The following is a 6,370-nucleotide window of genomic DNA, read 5'->3' as shown; positions in this document are numbered from 1 at the left end:
AAAGTTTATCTTTTTAAGAGAGGCCTTCCAAGAGACACATCACTCTTAGGAACGACCTCGCGCGGTAAATCCTTCAAGCCGCTATAGAAATTAGGTGTGGGCGAAAGTTGTAGCCTTGGGTATAGTTGTTCCTATAGTGTAAATTGTCAAAAGGACAAATGGGCCCCACCACAAGTTACAAGGCTCTTAAGTGAGTCACTGTAGAATGAACTTATGTCCAAAGACATAAAAAATTATTAAACACCTTTATGTAGTAACCTACCCATTCTATTGATTGAGGATATTTGTGAGAAGTTCAATGCAAGAGCATAGAAGGTTTTGCTCCCAAGATACTCACCATACATATTTCCTTGAGTAGAAACATAGTTTTTTGAAAGGTTACTTGTATAGGAAATATAGTTTTTTGAAAGGTTACTTGTATCCTGATAAAAGTGGTGACTCCCCCATCATAGGGATCATCTATTTGTTATGCTTGTGCAAGACTTAGTATATCACATCCTTACCTGCCACGGCGGGATTCATAAGGTATGTAATACCAAATTTGAAGAAATATCAAGATGTGGGCTGAAATTATTGTAACTGGCCATTTGACCTTAGGGATAAAGTGTGTTTGAAGTGTCTTTGTTTTGTGTCAAGACTAGTGATAAATTGAGCCGACTTCAGGCTTTTTGGAAAAACATACTCAAAAAAATTTGGAAAGAAAGGGTCTTAAAAGTTCAAAGATTGGGTTGATCTAGACCCACACTTATTTGTGCATTTTGAGGCAACATTCTTGTGTTTGTGTGCTTTCTTTGTTTTCTTGTCAAAGGAAAAATCAAAAATCAATTTCAAAACAAGTATTCATCCAACACAAAAAAATTCAAATAACATCAAAGATAAAAAAAAAACAAAGTGCAACAACAAAGTATTAGTACTATATGACCATTCTTCACATTTTGAGAAAGAAGAATTTTCATCAACATATCAACTTGAAGAAAAGACCATTGAGCTCAAAGGATTTCATCAAAATAAGGAAATTCTTCTATCTCAATAGATAAATCTTTGTCTCACATAGAACCTTCTTACATCACATGCGTCTATACCTTCAAGGAAAATCTAATGAGTTTGATCAAGAGTATTTAAACTGCAGAGCTTTTACTCAATATAGAGCTTTGAGTTATCATAAAAACAAGGGAGGCAAAATCAATCCTGCCTTATTTCTAGACATTTGCATCACTTATAACATAGCTCGGGAAGAATCACCAACCCCCAAAAGAGAAGAGGAAGAATTTGTCCCATTTGTAAAATAGAGTTTTTTTATTGAAGTTAATATTTCATCCATTCTCACATTCACACATCTTCAATCCATTCCAACTCTCAAAACATAAAGAGGTCTTGTCCTAAGTTCTTTTTTCGATATTACTTGAATCAAACACAACACGTCACTTTTTAGAGTGTCTCTACATCTAGGATAAACTCATCCTAAGAGACATTTCTACACAGGTTAAAACTAGTCTATGAGTGCGTCCTCTCATTACTAGGTAGTTGGGTCTGTAACACATCTCAGGCCTCTCTAAACCTTATCATATCAAACATTGTCAACCAAACACAACAAGCAATTCATAGAAGGACTTTGGTAACATCTACCTTTAGTGTTAGAGATCCATATGCAAAACACTTCACCAAACATTTATCTCTCATTTCATCACCAATTCATAATCATTTTCACCAAACTTCAACAACAACTTGTAAACAAAATGGCTCAAACCAGATCAAGATCTAGACAACTAGAGATCGAGGAGGAAAATCTCAATGAATTCCAAGAAGCCCTTGGAGGAAATGCAAATGATGAAAATCCAAGTACTCCTACTCCTGTAGCAATAGAAAGGGCACAACACAACCCTCTCTTCAATAGACTTTTTGATGAAATCCTCAAGAACAACGCAGATGCTCACTTTTTAAGACTTGCCCAAGAGGGAGCCAAACTACCCTCTGATTTTGATACTGCACAACTAAGGCAAGCATCGAAACGCCAAAGTCGTAATGAGGATGGAAGAGGTCGAGATCACATCAAATACAACCTTCATCAAGGAAATCCCTTGCCTCCTCCTCCTCCAAATGACATTGACATGTTGCGGCAACAATTCGAGAATCTCGCCCAACAACTCCATAGTGGTGTGAAAACAAACCAGTTTTCACTTAATGATATTTGTCCCTATCCCTTTGATAGGAATCTACATATGCTACCTTTTCCATGAGGGTTTGAAACACCTAAGTTCGAAAATTATCGAGGAAAAGGAGACCCTCGCGATCATGTTAGAGAATTCCATTCAGCTTGCCTAGAAGTGGCATATGAGGACACGTACCTAATGCGACTCTTTCCCCAAAGTTTGGGAGGAACAACCACATCATGGTTTTCCTGACTAGCAGGCAGCATTAGGACATTCAAAGAACTGGTCCAAAAATTCATTGCACATTAGTCACATAATATTGAACACGATATCACCTTGGCCGATCTGTGTAACACTAAGCAAAAACTAGGAGAGCTATTTTTAGCTTTCTTGCAATGATGGCGACAAATGTCTAGCAGACGTTCTCTTCAGTTACTTGAACAAGAACTAGTGGAAATATTTATTTCCAACTTGAACAAAGAAATGAGATTTCACCTAAACATGAAAGGCACAGAATCCTTTAATGACATGATCACCAAGGGTTTAAAATGTGAACGAGCCCTCATCAAAAAGGGGCTTATCAAGATATACAATGGACCAAAGGACAGCCCTCATCCGCACTTCAACAGTGATAAACCTAACTTCTGGAACAAAAACAAAAACATCATCAATGACGGGGTTGTAGATGCAAGGACTATCAAAAGTGCACAACCTATGGTCCGATTTGCGGGACAAAACCCCGCACCCAAGAATAACACAGTTGCTCCCCCAAATCAAGGACCCAATGTACCTCAAGAGGAACCTAGACAATGCCAGCAAAATTATAAACCAAAATGAACATACACTCCCTTAGGGGAACCTATTGAAACATGTTACATCAGTTGGTTTCTTCAAATCTAGTAACCTTACCAAAAACATCCAATTACGAACCTGAGGTCAAACCTTCATGGTGGAGGGATAATGAATATTGCAAATTACATCAAGGGAAAGGGCATAAAACAAGCAATTGTAACAGATTAAAAGATCTTGTTCAGGATCTTATTGACCGAGGCGAGATTGAAATTGAAGGACACGACCCAAAAACTACAAATAATGATCATTTTATGTTTAAGAATCCACTTCCATCACAAGATCAAAGGGGTCCTTCCACTTCAAGGCGAAACATAGATACCACTGATTATAAGCGAGCCGCCTATAATTACACTATGAATCACCTATATGATGCCAATGAACAAATTTCAACCATTACCATCAAAAATCCGAGCTCTACATGCAATGTTGTTACACGTCATTGCAAGATCACCATTAGAACAGCTCCACAAGGCACACCTTCCATCCCAAAATAGTATAACCTTGTGGAACAGTTAGATAAGATGCCCACACTTATATCTATCTTAGAACTTTTGTGCCTATCCCCATCTCATAAAACAATCTTGGATCAAGCTCTCCAAGAAATGTCAGTCCCTGCAAATCTAAATACAGATCAATTCCAAGCTATGGTTGGAAATCTAAGGTCATCACCATGTCTCACTTTCTCTGAAAGTGATAATACATCCTTCCAGCAACCTCATAACGCCTCACTCCATATTGAAGGATTTATCAACCAACACAGAATCAAGCGAGTCTTGATCGACAATGGAGTAGGCCTAAATATTTGTACATTACAATTGGTCACAACATTGGGATATGCAATTAAATCAGTGGTTCCTCGCAAAAAGATAACCATAAAAGCCTATGATGATGCAGAGCGTTCATCCAAAGGAGTAGTTTTGTTACCAATCCAAGTGGGCCTAGTGGTGAAACACATCATATGTCAAGTTCTTGACCTTCCTTTGCTGTATAATTTGTTGTTAGGAAGACCTTGGATACACGCCATGCAAGCTGTTCCATCCACCTATCACCAATGTCTCAAGTTCCCTCATAACAGTGTAGAAATCACAATCTTGGGTGATGCAAATCCCTTTGCATATTGTCACAATATCAATCATCAACCAGAGATTACCGTTCCCAACAATAGAGAAGCTATCCCATCCACATCATATGTAAGTCCAACTTCTCTTTCCAGTTCAAACACCACTATACCCAAGCAAGAGAAGCTCAAGATGAAAATTGCAGAGGAAGGTCCTAGGAAGTACAATCTTAGCCAACTCTTTTGTGCTGGACAAATTCCCACTTCTCCTAGAACTCATGGTAAACCTCAACAGTTACTTCAAGCACTACTGGTCAAGCCAACATGCACTTTGACACCTTTTGTCCTTGGAAAGAGTCAAGAAGAAGAGACCAGAGATGAGGACTTAGCGAAATGGATCTATAAAGATCCTATCACCATGAACATCCCACAAACTAAGCTCCACACAGATCAATATGGAAAGGGCCTAATCATTATGCAAAGGATGGGTTATTATGGTTAGAGTGATTTGGGACCTTGCAAGCAAGGACAACATGAGCCGCTGCAGCCAGAATTAAAGCCCAAAAATAACACGGGATTAGGCTTTCAAAAGGAGATTCTTCCTAAGCTCAGATTCAAAGGGAAACCCAGCAAACCTCTATATCAGCCTAATACAAACCTAAAGAGGTCACCCTTGATTATATCGGCAGCACCAAAAACCACACCAATTGCCCCAATACAATTGAAAAATCTAGCATTCATATCCACCATACCAATCATTCCACAAATCACACCAGCTACCCCATCAGCAACAACAACTGCATCAATAGCACTAGTATCAGTATCAGAACCCAAAGTAGTATCAAGAACACTGGCAATTCTAGCAAAACTAGTAGATTCAACAATGTCGATGCTCCCCGTATCAGATTCACTGATCCCAATAACCCTTCCTGCATCACCAATCATTTCATCTACAATGGTACATCAGCCGATCACACTTGCAGTGTTTAACTCAAAGGATATCTCGGTATGGTATAGTAATCGGATATTGGAAAGTGACTCAGAGACCAACTCACATGAGTGGGAATTTGATTCAGTACATTTAAATACTTCAGATGAGGAAGATGCATCACCACCTCCACCTCACAAAGAAATCCCTGTTTATGGAGAAGTGCAGATTAAAACCTCTTGGGTGCTTGAACTGGAACATCTTCCACAGACCCTATGTCACATCCTATGCCTGATTCAGACAGGGAGAGTACCATCAACAACCTTCACCACAACGTCTTGACCCTCACTAAAACATCTCATGAACTTAACTTGATTGATGAGGTAATGCCTATTAAACATCCTGAACTCATCGAATGGAACCAATCTAATCCCTCATGTCTTGACCATTTCCAAAAGGATGAAGTGATCATTGACTTCTTGAAACTACGGGATAACATACCAAGCAGGGATCTCAATGTTGGATTCACCATTGAACTTAATAGCACAACATATTTTGGGGCGGATGCCAAACCTTTCAGCTGCAAAAATATAACAATAAAACATGGATCTTCCAGTGAAAACCACACTATGGCACGGTTTGATCCCACAAAAGTAAAAAGAAAGAGTGTATCCAATGATGAAAACCTCTCTAAGGCACCTGAGGATGAAAGGTTTGACATTCTCCCCTCTAGTACACAACAGGAACGATCAACAATCCTTATTGAAGAGACAAAAGAATACAATGTGGGGACTCCTGAAACTCCTCACCACATACATCTGGCATCTCTTTTAACTCTAGAGGAACAACCTATGTTTGTCGAATTCTTCCAAAAACGTCAGATCAACTTTGCATGGTCATATGCAGACATGCCTGGTCTTAATCCTGATTTAGTCATGCATTACCTCACCGTAGCAGAAGGAGCCAAGCCTGTCAAGCAAAAACTTCGCAAGATGCATCCCTAGATTATGGTACTAGTCAAAGAAAAACTTAAGAAACTCCTGGATGTTGGTTTCATTAGACCAATTGATTATGTAGATTAGATATCCAACATTGTGCCTATTGGCAAACCAAATGGGGGCATCCGTATCTATACTGACTTCAGAGATTTGAAAAAGGCATGTCCTAAAGATGACTTCCCCCTACCAAACATCGACATAATAGTGGACCTAACAGCAGGACATGCCATGCTTTCTCTCATGGATGGATTTTTAGGATACAAACAGGTAAAGATCACACTAGAGGATCAACATAAGATGACCTTCACATGTCCATGGGGAACATACTGTTGGAATGTAATGCCTTTCGCTCTAAAGAATGCAGGAGAGACCTATCAAAGAGAAA

Source organism: Cryptomeria japonica, chromosome 10 (genome assembly GCF_030272615.1).
Source record: "Cryptomeria japonica chromosome 10, Sugi_1.0, whole genome shotgun sequence".
NCBI lineage: Eukaryota > Viridiplantae > Streptophyta > Pinopsida > Cupressales > Cupressaceae > Cryptomeria > Cryptomeria japonica.
Note: the sequence above shows the minus strand (reverse complement) of the source record.